Below are 22,392 nucleotides of genomic sequence, written 5' to 3'. Positions count from 1 at the left end.
TCGACTATATATTGGGTTGGGGAAAAAGAAATGTCGTATAAAGGGTGTGTCACATCAAATTGCATCACGGAAAAAACGCTGTAGAAATTTAATTTTTAGGAATTATATCTTCAGCTTTCGCTTATAATCAGATAAGAGTGTATAGATCACGTTGGCCATGCTTCACTGTCAATTTTTCGTAAATTTGGAAAAATGTCGTCGAACGAAAAAGAGCGTCGTGAATTAATCCTGCGCACTCATTTCGAGAATCCGGAGTTGTCACATCGGGACATCGGTAAGATGCTGGGAATCGTCCAATCCACGGTCAGCAGAGTACTAAAACCATACTTCGAGAACCTAACCATCGACCGGAAGGTGAAGAACGGCAAAAATGGATGCTCCGTCAGTGAAAAAGATCACAAGCGCGTAGTTAAGCAGTTTAGACGTGATCCGAGAAGTTCGGTCCGGGATGTCGCCAATAAGCTGAATTTGTCAAGTTCATTCGTCCAGCGGACCAAGCAGCGGGAGGACCTGCGTACATACAAGGTTCAGAAGGCTCCTAACCGCGACGAAAGGTAAAACATGGTGGGGAAGACGCGAGCCCGGAAGCTGTACGCCGAAATGCTGACGAAGCCGCATTGCCTGGTAATGGACGAATAAACCTACGTCAAAGCGGACTTTCGTCAGCTGCCGGGCCTGTTGTTCTTCTCCGCAGAGGTCAAATTCAGCGTTCCGGAGGAGATTCGCAAGCAGAAACTCTCCAAGTTTGCCAAAAAGTACATGGTGTGGCAAGCGATCTGCTCTTGCGGAAAGCGGAGCGCCCCCTTCGTGATGACCGGCACGGTAAACGGGCAGGTTTACCTTAAGGAGTGCCTACAGAAGCGCTTACTACCACTATTGAAGCAGCACGAGGGCCCGACCATCTTCTGGCTGGATCTCACTTCGTGCCACTATTCAAATGACGTGTTGGAGTGGTACGAAGCCAACGGGGTCACCTTCGTGCCAAAGGAAATGAACCCGCCCAACGCGCCGGAGCTTCGCCCAATAGAGAAATATTGGGCGATTATGAAGCAGGCCCTCCGAAAGAACCCAAAAGTTGTCAAATCGGAGGCGGACTTCAAGAGAAAATGGATTTCTGTTCAAAAAAAAACTACAACCTGACGTTGTACAGAACCTTATGGATGGGGGAAAAAAAGGAAGGTGCGAGCATACGGGCTTGGGCTCGAAGTATGAATAAGAAGAAAATGCCAAAAGTTGTTTAATAGTTTTTATTTTACTGTCTAAAAATTTCAAAAGGATCAGTCTACTGGGCGAATTTCTACAGCGTTTTTTCCGTGATGCAATTTGATGTGACACACCCTTTATTGTCAATATATGGCAACACTTAAACATATCTTGTGTTGTTCTTATCGCATCGGGTCATACTATACGGCTATTTCAAGACGACAATCTGTGCTACAAGTGACGTTTTGACAGTGTTGTGATTGACGTTTTTACTACCTGCGAGGTAAAACTGCAACGAAGGGTGCCGAAAAAAATCGTGTAGTTTATGGACCCGATACTGTAACGATTCGCACAGCACAGCGTTGGTTTGATCGATTTCGTTCTGGTGTAGTGGCTGTCGAAGATACACCCTGTACTGGTAGGCCAATCGTCGTGGAAATCGATAAAGTCGTTGAAATCATCCGAGTAGATCGGCATGTGAGCACTCGCTCGATTGGCCAGGAACTGGGTATAGATAATAAAATCGTTTGGAACCATTTGCAGAAGATTGGATTCCAAAAAAAAAGCTGGATGTATGGGTGCCACACGGTTTAACGCAAAAAAATCTTCTAGACCGAATCAACGCCTGCGATGCACTGCTGAAATGGAACGAACTCGACCCATTTTTGAAGAAGATGGTGACTGCTGATGAAAAGTGGATCACGTACGACAACTTAAAGCGAAAAAAGTCGTGGTCGAAGCTGGCCCAAACCATCGCCAAGCCCAGATTGACAGCCAGGAAGGCTTTGCTGTTTGTTTGGTGGGATTGGAAGGGAATCATTCACTATGAGCTGCTCAACTATGGCCAGACCCTCAACTCGCTTCTCTACTTTGAGCAGCTTGACCGTTTGAAGCAGACGATTGACCAGAAGCGGCCAGAAATGATCAATAGGAATGGTGTTGTTCTCCACCAGGACAACGCTCGGCCTCACACATCTTTGATGACCCGCCAGAAGCTACGGGAGCTCGGATGGGATGTCCTATTGCACCCATATATATATATATGAAAATCCTGTTTGTATACCTTTTTATTCCCGTTTATCAGAGGAATTTCTTCTTGTAAAACTTCTTTCTACTTTTTTTTTCTATTGAAAGGTGTTCCGGAATATTCATTTCTTTATATAAGAAGTTAATTTGAATGCATTTTACGAGTGGATCCAACCTCGCATTTGAATTCTGAATCACCCACCGTGCAGCATCTCACTTGAGAAACATGTGGGTGGCAGCTTCCGTTCATCTCGTCCCGTTCACTCTTGTTGGTAGAGGAAAAGTTTTAAGGTGGATGACTTTCCGGTGAAGTTGCTTCTATCCATGAATGATTGTACGCACTTCCCTTGCAAAATTCTCATACTGGTTGTCTTTTGCGATTAAGGTTTTACGTCCATTAACTGGGTTTAATTTCTCTTGGGCATAATAATGCGTTACGTTGAAAAGAGAGGATTAAAAAGGTGTTCAATATTACCATTTTTACAAACATCGTAATTCTACAAACATTGAACGCCTTCTGGGATAAATTATATTGAGTTTGTTCCTTCACTTTTTATTTTATCGATTTCACACATTCCCAAAACCCATTATTCGAACATGAAAATCAATAGTGGCTCCCTCCATTCAACAAACCTCATACAGAGGCTGGAAAAATGCCGCCATTTCATCACATCGCATAGAATCATCGCTTGTGTTTGCATTTTTATGAATGAAATTGTTAGCTACGGTTGTGTGGGTACGACAGTGCTTTTGCGCCGGAAGGTCACCCACCAACACCTTCAAGCGCCAAAGCTCCCTCTGCCGGACCGCGCGAACAACGACGAGAGGCGGCCATTCATTCCCACCAGCATGGGAACCCTACTCAGGAAGAGAGCGATTTTCCTCACAGGTCTGTCGCGTTTTGTGGCTCTCTCACGCGGGGTTCCAGATTTTGTTATCGGGAATGGCGACCAACGCGCAGCAGCAGCAACGGAACGAGACACCGACGGACCAAATATAATACGGCGGCCCACGCAAACAGGTGATGACGTCACCGTCTGTGCGTTATCTCGACGGTTGGCAACATCTGTTGGCGTGATTGATATTGTGTGATGAAATGTGAGGATTAACAAGCGTAAGTGTTTGGAAAATTCTAGTAAATTCGAAATATTTTAAGATTTGCGCTTCAGGGCATTAATTAATTTGGGCTAGTGGAGGGATATTTTTGGGTGCCACACGAGGGCACTCTCGTGCAATCGAGACGGAACAGCGAAAAACACAAACAGGAAAATGTCAATAAGCAGTAATTGCATGGAATAAAGTGAAATCATTTTGCTACACGTGCGTTGGATGACGATGTCAAATAGTGACGATCGAAACATCCCCGATATCGTCCGCTAATAGCCGATGGAACAAAGAAACGTATTGTGGGGTGATGGAACGATGATGGAGAGGAGGAAATTGGGTGTAGAGTCAAATGTAAAAGTCATTGCTTAGATGAGTGCCGCTCTATAAAAGAGATGTCATGAAATGATGTAGAAAAACCATTCATAACTTTATGACTAGATAGCGTTTCTGAAATGCATAGTTTTATCGCATAACTTTTCGTTAAACTTGGAAATGTCAGTAGTACATAAATTACTGTTTCTTTAGCGGGAAATTTCTTTGCATAATGAGCATTCTACATCAAATCAAATCAAATACACTCAAGTCGTGCTGGATCGATATAAACAAGTAGTAGTAGTTTTGAACGAAAATTATGCTGTTATTTGTATTGTTGGAAGTGGAGAAATGTCATTGCTCAAGAATCATTTCGTTTGTTCTTCTTCGCTCTTGATTTCAAATCAGGAAAAGATAACTATGAGTCTGAGAAGAAGAAGACGAAGAATAAGAAGAAGAAGAGGAAGAAGAAGAAAAAGAAGAATGTTTTAAATTGTAATCTAAAGAAAATACTTTATATACAATATACGCTACAAAATGGTGGACTACATATTTTCTCAAAACCCCATCAATATGAGTATCAAATGAAAGGGCTTGACTAGTAGAACACAGTTATTTATGAAAAATGCACATCCAAGATAGTGGTGACTACAAAATGGCGATAAATATATTTTTTTCCCAAAACCCCATCTATATGGGTATCAAATAAAAGGAATTGACTAGAAGAACGCAAATATTCATTAGAAAAGCAAACTCAAAATGGCCACCTTTACAAAACGGCAACGGCAAATATATTGTTATTCAAAACTCCATCAATATGAGTATCAAATGAAGGGGATTGACCAGTAGAACACAGTTATTTATGAAAAAATGCAATTTGACCGCCGCTACTAGAAAGGTGATTTCATATTGTTGATTGGGATATATGTATCAAACGAACGAACTTGACTTGGAGAACACACTATGTATTTTTTGCAATTCACTCAATATTGATATCGAATGAAATGGTTTGACTAATACAGTACAATGGTTTTATTTTTGAGAAATATTAAATTTTTTTAATAGATTTTGTTAGGCGTAGCACCTAAGGCTTTTGCCTCCCCGAGAAATATTATATTGAACCAGATAATGTACTAAAAACTAGAAAATAAAATAAGTAAAAAAAACTTTGTAAGTTAAACGGTTTCAGTGTGGTTAAACATAGCGATGTACTAAAAGCTAGAAAATAATTAGGCAAGTAGCAGTAAGCAGTTATCACACCCCTTCCTTCATTAATCTAGTACATTCATGAGACTAAAATAAAATCGTGGGGCATATAATATGAACTTTTGTCGACAACGTTAACTTTCAATCTTGTATAGTTTCTGGAATATATGACATTTTGGAGACTTCTGAAAAAATAATGTTCTACTCGTATCATTTCTCGCGTTTGACATGTTCGTGTTTCTGAACAGAAAAAAGCTTACAAAATATGTTAATCGCGATAATTTATACAATCAAATGTTATTTTTGATGTAGGATTAGGTCTTTCGGGAAAATATTGGAGTATAAATTGAAAATCTAAAATCGAGCACATCGTGAAAATTGTCCAATTTCAAACGTTTATTGCTCAGTCATTTCATGATGGATTGATGAAATTTTTGCGTCAATCGATTTCGGCACTCCATAACAATTTTCTATATTGAAGAAAATAATATTTGTCATGAAATCTAAATCACTATCGAACAATTGACAAATTTCAACCCCTATCCTAACGGAAATACCCACTTATGATTGGTCGAAATTGACGACACATGCAGCGGGTCCCTAACAGAGACATCAAAACCAAGCAGCCTGGAGGAAAACAGCATTGCAAATACATGAAAGTAGGAGGAGCTTTTGTTCCCACCGAAATGTGTTCCCTAACAGAGGCATCAAAATCAAGCTGCCTGGGGAAATCGACATTGTAAATACATGAAGTAGGGGGAATTTTGCTCCCAATTATACTCAAAAAATTTGGTAGGCATGAGAGTAGGTCGTAAGCTATATATGATACTGCTAGGATACCGATTACTGTATGTTTAATACTGATTAGGGTGGTTCTATAAAAAAATTCTAAATAATTTTGTATTTGTATTTTTTGCATAAACTTGGCTTGAAAAAAATACATATAACCATATATAACAAATTTTCACCCCTATCTCCTATTGTTAATTGCGATATTTGTATTTCCATATAAATAATACCAAATAATTGATGCGTCGTTCGTTTTTCCAATATGACGAATTTATTTACGTCGTTAAATGCCAGATGGAACTTCGTCATCTTCATCGAACTTTCACTTCACACATACTCAAGAAAACTCAATTCTACTAAAGCTAGGCGCACCACCGGCGAGCTGGAAGCCTATTTGAAGGAGTGAGTTATTGTAATTATTCTAATCACATACAGGTCGGACTCGATTATATACAGAGTCGATTATATACAGACTCGATTATATGTGATTCGATTATATACAATTTTGGACTCGATTATATACAGTTTGAAAAAAAATATTTTTTTCATGTTTCAAATATGATTTATTTCAAGAAGAAATGTAACCTTTCAACGTTAAGGTGTAATTTAAGTGACTAATTCATATTCAATGGGATAAAAATCGTGATTTTTGAAGATTTTGCTTGAATTTTCACCAAGAATTAATTATATATATTGCAGCCAAATTAAGATAGATAGAAGTTGGGTGTCAAAGAACAAATTGTAGAGCGGTTAGAGAGTTTCAATTTGATTGATAGAAACAATCCAGTTTAATAAAAAAATCAGGATGTTAATAATAATACATTAACAATTACTAACTTTTAAGTTTTCACTTCCAAAATGTTATTAAAATCCATTAATTTAGATGTTCCATCTATATCCTGTATTAAATTTTCTCATCTTTCAAATGAAAGCAACAGAATCGTGATCCGTAGCGTAATTTGTAGTGTAGTGCCAGTTCGAGGCAACAGAGTCCGATTCGATTATATATAGTGAAAAGAAATCAGAAACTGTATATAACCGAGTCCGCGCTGTACATGCTTGGAATGTTCCCTAACAGAGACATCAAAACCAAGCTGCCGGGGGGAAATCGGCATTGCAAATACATGAAAGTAGGGGGAGCTTTTGCTCTCACCGAAATGTGTTCCCTAACAGAGACATTAAAACCAAAACATTATCAAAGAGTTTAACACATTGGGCTGCCTTCCTCTGGCCCGAAGAGAGTTCTCTAAATTCGATAATTAAATGTTATGAGTTAAACATTAATACAGTCAACTCTCCCTAACTCGATATCCAAAGGGACCATCGAGTTAGGGAGGTATCGAGATACAGAACATTTTTTCCTAATTTTTTTTATGTCTTAAATTGTCATATATTAGGGTAAGTGTCCCAATTATGGTATTAATTTTAATTTTTGATTCATTCCCTTAAAGTGAAAAAACACCTTTCTCATATAAAAAAAATATTTTTTTCCAGAATATTTCAGGAGGTGATAGACGGTTATATTTCACGAAAAAAAATCCTTCTACGCATATGTTCATAAAATTTCAACGATGACAGACTTATAGAACTTTTTCTTTGTTTCGGATTCTGTTGGCTCAAACTGACTCTACATTGAAAAGTATGCTACGTAATCCGATTTTGTTGCTTTCATTTGAAAGATGAGAAAATTTAGTACAGGATATAGTAGTGGAACATCTAAATTAGTGGATTAAAATAACATTTTTGAAGTGGAAAATTTAAAAGTTTTTTTTTTATTTGTAATTATTAATTTTATCCTAAAAATTCATACTAAACTTGATTGTTTCTATCAATTAAATTAAAGCTCTCTAACCTCTCTACAATTTGTTCTTTGACGCCCAACTTCTATCTCTCTTAATATCGCTGCAATATCGATATAAACAATTCCTGATGAAGATTAAATCAAAATCTTCAAAAATCGCGATTTTTAATCCAGTGTACTTATAAAAGCCACTTAAATTTTACCTTAATGCTGAAAGGTTAATTTTTTTTTCTTGAAATTATTCATATTTGAATTATAAAAAAAAACTTTTTTTTTCAAACTGTGTACAGTCGAGTCCTAAATTTTACATAATCGAGTTTGTATATAATCGAGTCCGACTTGCACGAGGCAATAGGTTAACAAATAAAATATTGATTAAGTATGTTACTCAAACTGAATTGTAACGATCACGCAGGAACTGTTCAATCACAAAGAAATGTTCGAATAGTTTCACAGGAACATTTTCAGTTGATTTCAATATTCCGGACATATTCTTCAGGTTTGATTTAACGTTCGAATTAACATCTCAATAGAACTACTATCTTCAGCGTTTTTGTCAGGTTTTTCAACACTTTCTAGTATATCGGTATCTGGCATCAGATCACAGCAAATCACGTTTTGGTCCTTTTTGCACTAATTATTAAAAGACATTGAGCAATCGAACGGTATTGTACCGTCGACATCGCTCACGACACATTAATTATGCCAGCGGAATATCACTCCCGTCAATGTTGGTTGTGCTTTAAAGTTAGCAATTCTCAAGCCATATCCCGAAGAATAGAAGAGGGGTAAATTATTTTGTCTAGCTTGACAAGACAAAAATTCATTGACCGCTCCAGCTTCTCGATTCTGACCAACCTTATATGCTTTTGGTCTAGATACAATTTTCCATTCCGATTCCATTTTTACTTTAGTTTGAGTAGTGTTGATACCGCACTTTGTGCAATACTGAAATTATTTGCAGCATCAGACCCCTTCCGTCCATATTTTTCGACCTGCTCGATGATGCTCGAACCTTGCGCAATGGTTAGCGTTTCGATTGTTCGCTTGAAAGGTTTCTCGTGGTTTTCCATACTTGAAAAGAAATTGTTTGATGACACGAACACTCCGTCTTCACTTTCAAGGGCAATTGAAATCTGAGGTAATAACGCACAAAAACATGTACGCGAAAATCAATCGAGTTAGGGAGGTGAAAATCCATGGAAAAATGAATCAAAACACATCGAGTAAGAGAGGCATCGAGTTAGGGAGGTATCGTGTTATGGAGAGAAGAATGCTTGTAAAATCGAAGGTGCCATGAAATCCATCGAGTTAGGGAAAATATCGAGATACAGAACATCGAGTTAGGGAGAGTTGACTGTAGTAAGTTTTTAAAGAAAACATGAAAAAGATTTTGTTATGATAATTTTTTCCCTGTAATTTGAAGGATTATTCATGTATGTTTCCTATTTTTTTCCGATTTAAAAAAAATATTTTTGAGATAAAATATTATTTTCAAAACATTTTTTTAATCAATTTTTTATCGAAACATAAGTAATTTCCAACTTTTCATTCATTAACTAAAATTTTGTAGGTCTTATACTTTTTGAGTGAGAATTTTTCAGAAATTTTGATTTTTTTTCAACTTTTTTTTTCGAAAAGTCTGAACTCAAAAACAATAAGACCTACAGAATGTCGATTAGATAATTAAATGTGGGAAATTGTTCAAGTTTTCATTTAAAAATATCAAAAAAAATATTTAAAATAAATTTAAAATTTAAAAATGAAAAATTATTATTAAAAATTATTTTAATTCAATATTTTTTTGATATTTTAAAATGAAAACTTGGACAATTTCCTACATTTAATTATGTAATCAATATTTTGTAGGTCTTATAGTTTTTGAGTTAAGATTTTTCAAAAAAAAAAAAAAATTGAAAAAAAACTCAAAGTTTCTTAAAAATTCTCACTCAAAAACTATAAGACCTACAAAATTAATCATAGAATATTTTTAAAATTATACATCAGAAGATGAGCACTTTTAGAGGGGAAGAGTTTTTCCAACAACAATATGTGTGTATAATTATTGCGATTTACATGTTTTGCAAAATTTTAACTATTTAGAAACATGTCAAGAACATGCGAACAGACGCGGGAATTTACACACAAAAATGTTATGAGAGAAACATTATTTTTTTCAGAGTCCCCATACAAAACAAATCCATATATTTTAGACAAAAGTTCATATTTTAATAAGATCTAAAACTTTGTCGCATATACTATATCGCTAGCTTCGGTTTAAACAAAATTAGGATAACTTGTATTTTTTTAAAAGAAACATGAAGGAAATGTTGCTAGGAATAAACCTTTTCCCCGTAAAAGTTCCCATCTTCCGATGTATGGGCGGCTTGTTGAAAATTATAAGGGCTATTCATATAATTTTTTTTGTGAATTTTGAAAAGATACGCTTTTGAGAAAAACGAATTCCGATTTTAAAAATATATATTTTTTAGTGTCATTTTATTTAAATTTGTTTTTGACGTTGGACTACGTCTAACCGGAATATATGGAGGGGTGAAATGAAAACCTAAACACAGAACATGCTGGAAAAAATGAAAGATTTCGAATGCTTATAACTCGAACATTTCTTCAAAGATCGGAAAAATGTTTGGATCAATTGATAGGGAATATTTCTACGCATCTATCGCAATTAATGAAATTTAATTTTTCATTAGATAAACAATTGAATAACTGTAAAATGTTACGCGTTATCTAAAGGCCCTAACTGCCTCGTTTTGATTGACCCGATTTACGGTTTCCCAAACACAGCCATCAAAATCAAGCAGCCTAGGGGAAATCGGCATTGAAAATACATGGAAATAGGTGGATTTTTGTTCTCACCGAAATGTGTTCCCTAACACAGACTGCAAAACCAAGCAGCGTTGGAGAAATTGGAATTGCATACACATGAAAGTAGGAGGAGGTTTTGTTCCCACCGAAATGTGTTCCTTAACAGAGATTTCAAATTCAAAGTGCCTGGGGGAAATCGGCATTGCAAATACATGCAAGTCGGGGGCGTTATTGTTCCGGCTGAATTGTGTTTTCCCAACACAAACTTCAGAACTAAGGTGTCGGGGGAATTGGCATTGCAAATTCATGCAAGTCGGGGTTTTTTTGACGTAGAACTACGTCTTTCATTAAGGGTGCCAAATCAGAAAACAGGTCACGTTTTTATGAAATAAAGTTACCGTTAATAACTATTTTTGTCGCGAACGGATTTTGGCGATTTACATACTAATTTATTTATTTATAATGATACTACATCCCATTGAGAGATTAGATCTTCTTCACAATTTTTCGCCAATAGTCCCGATCCATGGCTGCAGTTCTCCAACTCCCGGCTGCACCGAGTCCTGCTCCACCTGGTCCAACCACCTCGCTCGCTGGGCTCCTCTCCTTCTTGTTCCTACCGGCTTCGATGCGAACACCATCTTTGCAGGGCTGCTGTCCGGCAATCTTGCAACATGCCCTGCCCATCGCACTCGTCCAGCCTTGGCGACTTTCTGAATGCTGGGTTCGCCGTAGAGTTGCGCCAGTTCGTGGTTCATTCTCCTTCTCCATACTCCGCTTTCCTGTACACCACCGTATATTGTTCTGAGCACTCGGCGTTCGAAAACTCCAAGCGCTTGTGAGTACTCTTCAAGCATCGTCCATGCTTCGTGCCCGTAGAGAACAACCGGTCGAATTAGGGATTTGTACATGGTACACTTCGTACGGGGTCGGAGTTTGTTGGACCTCAAGGATTTGCGGAGCCCATAGTAGGCACGACTTCCATTGACAATGCGTCTTCGAATTTCACGGCTGTTGTTGTTGTCAGTTGTTATCAACGAGCCAAGGTAGACAAATTCCTCTACCACCTCGAGCTCGTCGCCGTCGATCACAACACTACTACCAAGAAGAACTCTGTTGCGATCAGTCCCTCCAGCTAGCATGTATTCAGACTTAGACGCATTGATCCCAAGCCCAATCAGCCCTGCTTCGTGTTTCAGTCGGGTATACAAGTCGGCTACCGTCGCATGTGTTCTTCCGATTATGTCCACGTCGTCGGCGAAGCAGATAAGCTGACTAGACTTGTTGAAAATCGTGCCCCGCATGTTGAAGCCCGCTCTCCGCATAACACCTTCCAGCGCCACGTTGAAGAGCAGACAGGAGATTCCATCGCCTTGTCCCCTGTGAGTCTCAAATGATTCCGACAGCTCACCTGAGATCCGTACACTGCACCGCACACCGTTCACCGTTGCCTGAATCAGCCTTGTCAGGTTTCGGGGAAAGCCGTTTTCGTCCATGATCCTCCATAGCTGTCGTCGGTCGATTGTATCATATGCGGCCTTGAAGTCGACGAAGATGTGGTGTGTAGGGACCTGATACTCGCGGCACTTTTGGAGGATCTGCCGCAGTGTAAAAATCTGGTTCGTCGTCGAGCAACCGGGCATGAATCCGGCCTGATAACTTCCCACAAATCTACTTACTATTGGCGATAGGCGGCGGAAGAGGATCTGAGACAAAATTTTGTAGGCACCATTCAGGATTGTGATGGCACGATAGTTCCCACAATCCAACTTGTCGCCTTTTTTATAGATGGGACAGATTACCCCGTCCTTCCACTCCTCCGGTAGCTGTTCTGTGTCCCAGATCCTGACTATCAACCGGTGCATACACTCTACAAGTTTTCTCGGACCTCCCTTGAAGAGCTCCGCTACGAGGCCATCCTTACCAGCTGCTTTGTGGTTCTTGAGCTGATTAATGGCCTCCTTAACTTCACCCATCGTCGGGGGTGGTACGTCGTCGTTGTTCATTGCACCGGTGTAGTCCTCCTCAACGCCGTCTAGGTCTCCTGTCTGCGCGCTGTTCAGGTGTTCATCGTAGTGCTGCCTCCACCTTTCGATCACCTCGCGTTCGTTCGTCAAGATGCCTCCTTCCTTGTTTCTGCACATTTCGGCCCGCGGCACAAAGCCTTTGTGCGAGGCGTTTAGTTTCTTGAAGAACTTCCGCGATTCTCGAGAACGATAAAGCAGCTCCATCTCCTCACACTCTTTCTCTTCCAGGCGGCGCTTTTTTTCCCGAAAGAGATGTGTTTGCTGCCTTCGTTTCAGTCTGTATCGTTCCACGTTTTGTCGAGTCGCTCGTTGCAGCATGGCTGAGCGTGATGCATCCTTCTCGTTCAGGAGCGCTCGGCACTCGTCGTCAAACTATTCGTTCCGTTGTCCTCGTTGTTCATACCTGATGACGGTCTCTGCTGTGCTGCTAATTGCTGATTTTAAGGAGTTCCAGCATTCATCGAGGGGAACAGCATCCAGTTCGTCTACCCCCGGTAACGCAGCTTCAAGACGCTGCGAATATGTTGCAGCAACGTTCGGCTCCTGTAGTCGTCGTAGGTGGTACCGTGGAGAGCGCTGGTGTTTTATGTTATTGACGACTGACAGTTTAGAACGCAGTTTGACCATCACCAGGTAGTGGTCTGAATCGATGTTAGCGCCACGATAGGTTCTGACGTCGATGATATCCGAGAAGTGCCGACCGTCGATCAAAACGTGGTCAATTTGTGTTTCTGTTTGCTGTGGTGATCTCCAGGTGTAACGGTATTGGAGGCTGTGCTGGAAGAAGGTGCTACGTATGGCCATGTTCTTGGAGGCAGCGAAGTCGATAAGTCTTAGGCCGTTTTCGTTGGTTCGCTGATGGGCGCTGAACCTACCAATTACCGGTCTGAATTCCTCCTCCTGGCCGACCTGAGCGTTCAAATCACCGATGACGATTTTGATGTCGTGTTTTGGGCAGCGATCGTATTCACGCTCTAGCTGCACGTAGAATTCTTCTTGATCGTCATCGGTGCTAGCTAGATGGGGACTGTGGACGTTGATAATGCTGATTTCGAAATAGTGGCTTCTCATCCTCAATCTGCACATTCTTTCATTGATCGGCCACCAACCAATCACCCGTTTTTGCATCTCCCCCATCACGATGAAAGCTGTACCCAGCTCGTGTGTGTTGCCGCAGCTCTGATAGATGGTATATCCACCATGGAACGATCGCACCATCGAACCTTTCCAGCACACCTCCTGCAGCGCTACGATGTTGAAATTGCGAGCTCTCAATATTTCCGAAAGAATTCGAGTACTCGCAAGAAAATTGAGAGACTTGCAGTTCCATGTTCCGAGTTTCCAATCTCTAGTCCGTGTTCTTTGCGTGGGTCTAGTCCGATTGTCCTGTCTCGAATTTCTTTGTGAATTTTCCTGTGCGTTTTATTTTTACGGATGGCTTGCAGGGCTTGCACCAACCCTCTGTCTCGCCGGAGGACCGTCGTGCACAGCTCTTTTTAGAGTCCCCGCTGGCACGAAGACAGTGATCAGCCGCCCCTAACATGGGGATCAGACGCTGTTTTGAGCCGCACCTCCATGGTGAACAGACGCTCGGATAGGCCCCCTTCCCTGTCAGCATACGACCAAGATCCCACCGGGGTTGGTTACCCGATCTTCACTATGGTTACTCGTACCCCAGCCGGTACCACGGGGAGGTAGGGATAGGAGTTACTGGACAGGAAGCTAAGGACCACGAATGGGGTCTATTTTATGCCTGCAGGTACGCGAAGTACCGATGGTACGCTTAGTCCAGTCATTTACCAACCATTTACATACTAAATGAATCGGAAATTCCCTAAGATTTGTTTAATATGCTACAAATTAGATTCCCCTGGTTTATAGATGGTTAAAATTCATGACAACTTTAAGCGTTTCCATTTTCTCATACATTTGTTCTGTCCATTTGTGTGCTTTCTCGAACAGAGCTGTCAATAACGAGCAACTTATCGACGACCAACGGAGGGGAAGTCGTAGGATTTAAAGTTTCCGTGAGCAAAGGAAAAGGTAGAAGAATGAAGGGGAATACTTGCCTAGAGTATAAACAGTGGATCTCGCTGAGGCAAACTTTCATTCGGCATCGGACTGTTGAGCAATCCAGTTCACTTTGCTTTCGCTGCGCTTCGATCTGAGATTGGACCCCACCAGTGGTAATCCAACTTGGATATCGTCAAATGGTTTTTCTGTTCGTTTTTCGCATCGTGTGTTTTTCTTTCCGCGTCATAAATTGGACACTTCGCATAATGTCTGATGAGCAAGAAGAAGAGGAAGCTCTCGAGCCCTGCAAAAAAACGAACGCATTGCCAGAGGCAATAAAATTTCGAGGCAAGCGTCATCTAGTGAAGCACGCGATGTTGGTGCAGTGAAAAGCGCTCGCACTGAACCGAGCCTTCGCGAGTGTGACACCGCATCGAACAACTGCGAAGTAGGCGATTTCGACGCGTCGGTCGAAAATGTGAACGCCGTTACCCAGGCATCAACTAAAATCAAGCTCCCCCCGCAGGTGGTGAAGGCGGTCGCTCTTGACAAACTCATCAGCGAATTCGCATCAATGGGTGTTACAGCAGAGAACAAGCTGTGTGGCATAATTCAGTCTTTTTCCAAGCAGTTAACATTGTTTGTTTTTCCGTCATCATAAGGCCTTCGTTGGTGCCTTTGAGAATGCATCAACGCATTAAACTGACGTTATGGCAAAGCAGGCGGCAAGGTTGAGCGCCAAAAAATTATTTGGTGAATACCAAGCATCTTGAATGTCTTACTGGAATGTTATAAGTTATTTGGGTTTGCGTGCCAATCGCAAAACTGCCTTCAACTAGGATTGCATTTGCGCTAATATTGATAATAATGGATCATTGCTGTTTTCGAGGTTGTTATTAACAAAAAGAGTTTATTTCGCTTGTTTAGTCACCAAGAAAGTAAGTGTCGTTTTGTAATTTTGTATGTGATTAGGTTTCGCTTGCCAGTAGCAAAATCTCCTCCACTAAGGGTGACAGCTGTGCATCGAGCATGAGAAAGTAATGCAACTTTTTTCGAGGCCAGTAATATTAACATAAGCGTTTTTTTGAGAATAGCGCCAAATGATGAGAAGTGTTGATATTCCTAGCAGTTTCAAGCCACCAATGTATGGCGACTTATATAAAATAACAGTGTAGTTCTACGTCAACAATGCGGTCGTATCTTGGACACAACCTCTTATATTTTTTGTTCCGACTAAAATGTGTTTCCCCAACACAGACTTCAAATTCATGGAGCGTGGGGAAATTTGCATTGCAAATTCATGCAAGTCTGGGGCATTATTGTTCCGGCTGAAATGTGTTTTCACAACTCAGACTTCTAAACCAAGGTGTCTTGGGAAATCGGCTCTGCATATAAATGCCAACTGCGAGTACTTTTGTGCTCGCTTGCCTTTGTGCAGACTAGAATATGTTTCCCTAACACGGTCTTCTAAACTTAAGAACCTGGGAAAATCGTGCAGAGGAAAATCGTGCAGAGGAAAATCGTGCACTAGAGGCGAATGAACTTTTAAGTTTAAAGCCTCTATAGTATGAAAAGTAGAACTTGAAGTTGTTTATTCATGCTACTTCTGCACCCGCTTGTTTTTTTTTTGCACTCCGAAAAGTGTTTCCTTACGCGAATTACAAAAAACGGGTGCGAACACAACGATTTGGCTCGGTTATTCAAGATTTGTTTAATCTTTTTATTCACAAAGCAAATATATTGAATTCAATTGAATTCGGAAATTGTTTCATTCAATCAAAAATTAAATCAATACACACATTACTAAGATAAGGTTGTCCGACGTCAACCTTGCGGTTATATCATAGACATAACCCACCCATCATTTTTTTTATGAAAATTTGAACAATTCCTATATTTCGTCCTGTGACCATAATATTGTAAGTATTACAGTTTTTGAGTTATAATTTTTTGTAAAAAAAATTAGACCCTTTTCAAAAAGTAGTATGATTTTTTTTAGATTTCAAGTATGCAAAGTTGCTTGAATGATCAATGTCTTTACACTTACATGGTTTCACTGTTATCTGAGGTGGTGTTGTAACTCCTAAGTCGAGTTGGCATGAAATTCGTTCAATGTATGTATAAATCATTCCAAAAAGTTTGACCGTAGAATCTGTTCAATTTGATTAGCTTACATTGCGTCCACACTTACGTTTCCCTTCCAATATATTGAGTCGCATTTAACGAATATTTGATTGGAACAACATTTTTCTGAATTGAAAGCCACGCATTAACCCCCCGAAAAGGTATTCTAAAGCACGTTTGAGATTCTTGATAAATACCAATTTCAGCTAATGATACACCTTCGCGTTCTTATGGGTGAACATACTTTGTAAATCGCCGCACCGATTTAGGCCTAGTCCTAATATGCATTCAAACATTCAGCCCCCAATCCGTCTCCTCGGCGTGACTGTGGTTGACCTGAAGGGGTTGATTTATTGGCCGAACCAGCTACCAATTACATTGTTCGCGTGTGTGTGTTATTAACGTGTATCTGAAGGGGGTTGGTCACCCCCGCCGGCCATATCAATGCACCCTGCTCCCTGCTCGGTTTTTCAGTGTGTAATACCGTGTGATTGGCTCCGCATTAATATGCTGCTAACGGAACTCACCTTGCCTTACCGGCGGCCAAAAGTGTATCTATTGAGCCATTAAAACGAACGAGTACATCATAAAGCTGTCCGAGTGATGTGACTGGATGCAACAATGTTGCTGGGTTGCACTTACATTCGCGTGTCGCTACATCTCGGTGCCCAGCGCGATGGGTGTCTTTTCGTATTGAATTGGTTTGCGAAAGTGCGGTTGCATTCTCCGAAGATTTCAAGAATCATAAAAAGATTTCCCATACCGGGAATCGAACCCGGGCCTTCCGGGTGAGAGCCGGATATCCTAACCACTAGACAATATGGGACTTGTTGAATGATGAAATGAGTTCCCCACAAACACGATGGACCAATTTATGATTTGAACGGATGCTCCGTTCAAATGACGATAATAAATTTTCCTCGGCTCAGCGATTTCCATCATAATGTAATGTAAACCTCAATCCAATCCTAGCGCGGATGGTGATTAACTACAAATAGTCCCCGGCCTCGGATCGACGTATTTACGCAGTCTACGGAAGAGAAGAAACGCGGCGTCGTCTCGCTGAAAGTGTCAATTTATTTCTATCGAATTACGCCTACGCCGCCCCCCAAAACGCTCCGCCGCCGACTGCGACGACGTCTGCTGTATTCTCGTCCGAGAGGTCGTGTAAAATAGGCAGGCCGACTGGCGACATGTTGATAAGACTTCCACCGATTTCCCCAATCGTCGCTGGTTTCCGAGGAGGTATACTCCAAACCTCCGTCGCCACAATCCTACCCCGGGTTTTTCCTGCTAGTGGATTTACGCACTTCGATCGGTACCCTTTTTTCCGAATAGAAAGCAATTCCTCCTCGTACGGAGCGATTTCGATGAAGGTTATCACCTCGTAGGCAGAAGGCATAAGGCGGCAGCAGCCGCACGTGTTGAACACTGGTTTTCAATTTCCGGCGATTCAATTTGGGATCGATTCATTCAACCACTTTCCGACGCTTTCGGGTGGGAGGAAACGAAAAGATAGTTCGGAAGAGGTCGAACCAATTGAATTCGTCTCATTCATCCAGATGTAATCTCATCTGCCCATTGATGGGGCGAAAAATCGATTTTCCGGAGTCCTCCGGAGCGATGATATGGCGCGAGCTGTGTACCAAGTTGATATCCGTTCGTTTTTTACACATCCCACGCAGTTTGCTGCCGGTTGGGCTAAAAATAGAAGTTCCTCCTTCTCTTTCTCTCTTTGCACATTCATGGGGATGCTTCCGAGCCTGCAAACACCATAAGCACACACATCGCCATTGTGGCACTTAGTGCGGATGCGGATGGTTAAAGCGGTTCATGTTGTTTTCCCCAGTGCTTTACCGCACTCAGAAAAGCGTGGGCGGATGCACCGAGAGCTGAAATGATGTCACGAGCGGAATGCGGATTTACGCTCGGCAGCTAATGATTTTTTTTTTGTTCGGGACACACTACTCTCGCCGATGGTTCTGCTCCTGTTGAACTGGTAGAAGCGTCCTTACGTGAACTGGCGAAAACTACACGGACACTCTTAGGACAGCCCGTGAAATTCAAACAAACCGTCCCTCCATAGTGAATTGAGGTTGAAGATTTACCACCAGAACAAGGCTAATTTCAACATTTCAGACAATGATTTGGCGAAGATACTGAAGATATCGATACCGAGCAGATGACCTTTAAGCTGAACGAAGTGGCTAAAATCCGGATTCTCTTAATAGGAGATGAAATGAGTTACGTATCGGGTTTTCCAATAAGAGCGTTACAAAAGTTTTTTGACGTAGGACTACGTCTTTCATTTCTATACCGAGGTGTAAAATCAAAGTTTCGAAAACGAAAGCGTTACGCCGGAGACCGAGATTTTGAGCGTTAATAGCTTCTAAATAACTGAACGAAATGGTATGATGAACACTTCATTCGAAAGATAAAATGTCTACGCGTTATATACTTGTTACTTTTTCATCCAAAAACTTGTTTCAATAGCCTTGAAATTGCTTTCAAAACAGGCTATTGAAATCACCAATCGGTATATAAGCGAGCGCCGCTCGGAAGTCCACTCAGTTATAATTGAACAGCGATTGGAGCATGTTGTCGTTGTTGTGGTGAAGCTGGTGGTGAAGTTCATCATGAAAGCGCTGATGTACGGTGTCACCAAGAGACTTTTGGTGCACCTTAGGCCAGAAGGGAATCCATCAGGAGGAGAGCGATGCTACAAACTGTTCCGTTTGAGACATCGGAGCAGCCGCCGCACACACACATACACGAGCGGAAATTTTCTCGTTTGAATGCCATCCAGCACTGAGAAGATTCCTGACCTGAAACGCATTCAGTTTGGAACTGTGAGGGAGCGCAAAAAGCCGATCCATCAGAAGAAAAAGAGAAGACGACCGAGAGAGAATCAGCATCGGAAAAAGGTTCCGTTTGAGACATCGAAGCAGCCGCCACACACACATATATACGTGCGGAAATTCTTTCGTTTAAATGCCATTCAGCATCAAGAAGATTCCGGAAACATATTGTCGTTGTTGAAAAATAATCTGCCAGTTCCCCATGGGAATTGAACAATACATTCATGCAAAAGAGCTTTTTTTAAATGTTTTCTAACATATAACGCTGCGACCAAATACATTTGGATTTGTGATTTTTCAATCAAGTGCAATTAACAGGTGCTTATCGAGTTAGCATTAACCACTGGTGGGCTTCGAGTATCGAAGAGAATCTGAGAAAATATTATTGTTGCTGAAAAATAATCTGCCAGTTCCCCTGTGAATTGAAAAATACATTCATCCGAAAGAGTTTTGACGTAGGACTACGTCTAACCGGAAGACATAGGGGGTGAAATGAAAATCTAGGCACTGAACAAGTAGGAAAAAATGCAAGATTTGGAACGCTTGTAACTCGAGCATTTCTCAATAGATCGCAAAGGTTTTTGCATCAATTGATAGGAAATATATCTACGCATCTATCATAACGAATAACATTTCATTTTTCTTGAGATAAATAATTGAATAATCGTGAAATATCAAGCATTGTCAAAATGCACTATGTGCCCATTTTTCATTGGTCCATTTTGTGCTCCTCAAATCGTACCGACCAAAACGGGCAACCAGAGCAGCAGCGAAATAGAATGAAGCACAATTGGAAAGGAAAAAGAAAAAAATGAACGAAACATTGGTCGCAGTCTCACACATGCGTAATTCTCGAGCCAGCCAGTCAGCTTAAAAATCCCTGCTCCGCTGCCGTAACGATCATTCTTTGTGTGGACACCGACTGGACAACATCGTTGCTGGACGAGCTGGACGGCGAGGAATCGAGTGCCTTTCTCAAGGCAAGAGGGCGGAGGTGGTAGCGCTGGAGTAGAGTAATAGAGTAGAGTAATAGAGTAGAGTAATAGAGTAGAGTTTTCAAAGGGTCTTTCTCAAGGCTAGAGACGAATGAACTGCAAAAGTTTAAAGTCTCTATAATACAAGACCTTCCTTCCTTCCGTAACGATCATTCTCATTCAAACCGTACACCACATCGGTTCGCATCACAAAATATCAACAAACCAACCCAAGCAGCCATGTCTGGACATGGTAAAAGAGGAAAAGTGAAGGGAAAGGCAAAATCCCGCTCGAACCGTGTTGATCTGGAGTTCCCCGCAAGGGTAGCTAGGCCGAGCGCGTTAGTACCAGTGCACCAGTCCACCTAGCCGGCGTTATATAGTTTCGGCCGCCGAAGTGATCGAGTTATCTGGCAAAGCTGCTCGCGACGATAAGAAAACCCGCATTCGGAACAGAACACATTCGGTTAGGTGGACATCAAGACAACAGGCAGTTGCAGCGAGTGGCGAGTGGCAAACGCAATCGCAAAACGGCATTAGGTAGCAGAAGAAAAAAGTTTATTCTTTATACCAACTGCTTTGGTGGCAAATCCAGAACAAGGCGGCATGGAGGGCGTTCGAAATGGGTTTTTTTTCAAAACCACGAGTACTAAGTTTTCTAAATTGGAACCATTCCATAAAACAAGGCGCTTTTCAGGGCCATTAAACCTTCCAAAAAAGAGTTTAGGAAATACAGTTCAATGCTTTCTAAAACATTATCCAAAATAATAATAAAACACAAATTGATTTTTTCATAATTTGTTTGCCAGGACCTGATGAGTATGTGAATTTGGCAGTTGTTCTGAGCTTATTGATAGTTGGGGAATAGTGATTATTCAATTTTCACCAATTCTTAAATTGTTTCCAGATTGAAAGTACAGTAATTTACAATTAGTTCGACATTTAGCTAATTGGACGGACATGTGATGCAACTTATTTAGTTGGACATTTTTGTAAACATAGAGATCCAAATTATGACCCCACATTGAAAGTCGGCACTGTACCACTGTCATCGCAAATGTTCAATTACAGGTTAAAATCGCCTCCAAAGCGACACTGAGTGGCGCTTCGGCACGTCGCATTGAATGTAATTTACTGTACAACATGTCACAAAGCTGGATGGGAAGAAATTTTCCAACTGTGAAAGCTGTGGCGAGTGGCAACAAATCGCTAAACAGAAAACCCGCATCAAGAACAGAGCAGCTTCGGTTCGACGCTCATCAAGGCAACAATTAGTTTCAGTGAGTGGCAAAGTGTTTCTCCGGCACGTCGCATTAAATGTAATTTACTGAACAATATGTCACAAGCTGGATGGGAAGAAATTTTCCAACTGTGAAAGTTGTGGCGAGTGGCAAACGCAATAGCTAAACAGGAAGGTTTAACCGAACAATATGGGAATATCGAGTGATAACAAAAACACAACACCAAAGGTTCTTTTCAGAACCATCAACATATTCATAAAGAGTAAACAGTAAACTAATCCACTTTTCAGGTAGATAGGTAGGTATTCACGTAGGAGAAGAAAATAAAACAATATATTTAAAATATATATTTAACAAAAGCTGTCCCCCTTGTATAGTCCTACGTCACTCCGGTTATGTCCCCGATATTACCCACCCGTCTTTTTTTAAATGTTTTCTAACATATAACGATGCGACCAAATACATTTGTTTTTTTGATTTTTCAATCAAGTTCAATTAGCAGGAAAGCTTCTGAAGATTATTCTTCCCCATCAGTAGGATATGTTCGTTTCGTTATTGAACGAGCTGAACAAGCGGAACGAGCCGGACGAGCTGGACGGCGAGGGATCGAGAGATTCATCACCTGGCCTGACCTGGCCAGAAAATTGGTTCCGTTTGATGCATCGGAGCACCCACCACATACACATACCCATACACACACATTTACATAAATCTTGTTATGACTTTATTTATACTAATCGTTTCGTTTCGTACATGGGCTCACCAATCAAACCATCTGGCAATCACTCATTTCAGGTCCACATAACACGAAGCCGGTTCTTTTCAGGAGCACTTCACAACTTTGGAAGAGTTCAATTGAAGTTTTCTAAATATATATGATAA

General features: G+C 40.9%; 1 non-coding gene across 1 annotated transcript; it reads right to left on the bottom strand.

The window, feature by feature from the left end:
• Window positions 1-17,191: 17,191 nt before the first annotated feature.
• Trnae-cuc (transfer RNA glutamic acid (anticodon CUC)) lies at window positions 17,192-17,263 on the bottom strand. Its single transcript has one exon. It is a non-coding gene; the product is annotated as a tRNA-Glu (tRNA).
• Window positions 17,264-22,392: the final 5,129 nt, after the last annotated feature.

This window comes from Toxorhynchites rutilus, chromosome 2 (assembly GCF_029784135.1).
Source record: "Toxorhynchites rutilus septentrionalis strain SRP chromosome 2, ASM2978413v1, whole genome shotgun sequence".
NCBI lineage: Eukaryota > Metazoa > Arthropoda > Insecta > Diptera > Culicidae > Toxorhynchites > Toxorhynchites rutilus.
Note: the sequence above shows the minus strand (reverse complement) of the source record. Positions and strands in the feature narration are given on the sequence as shown.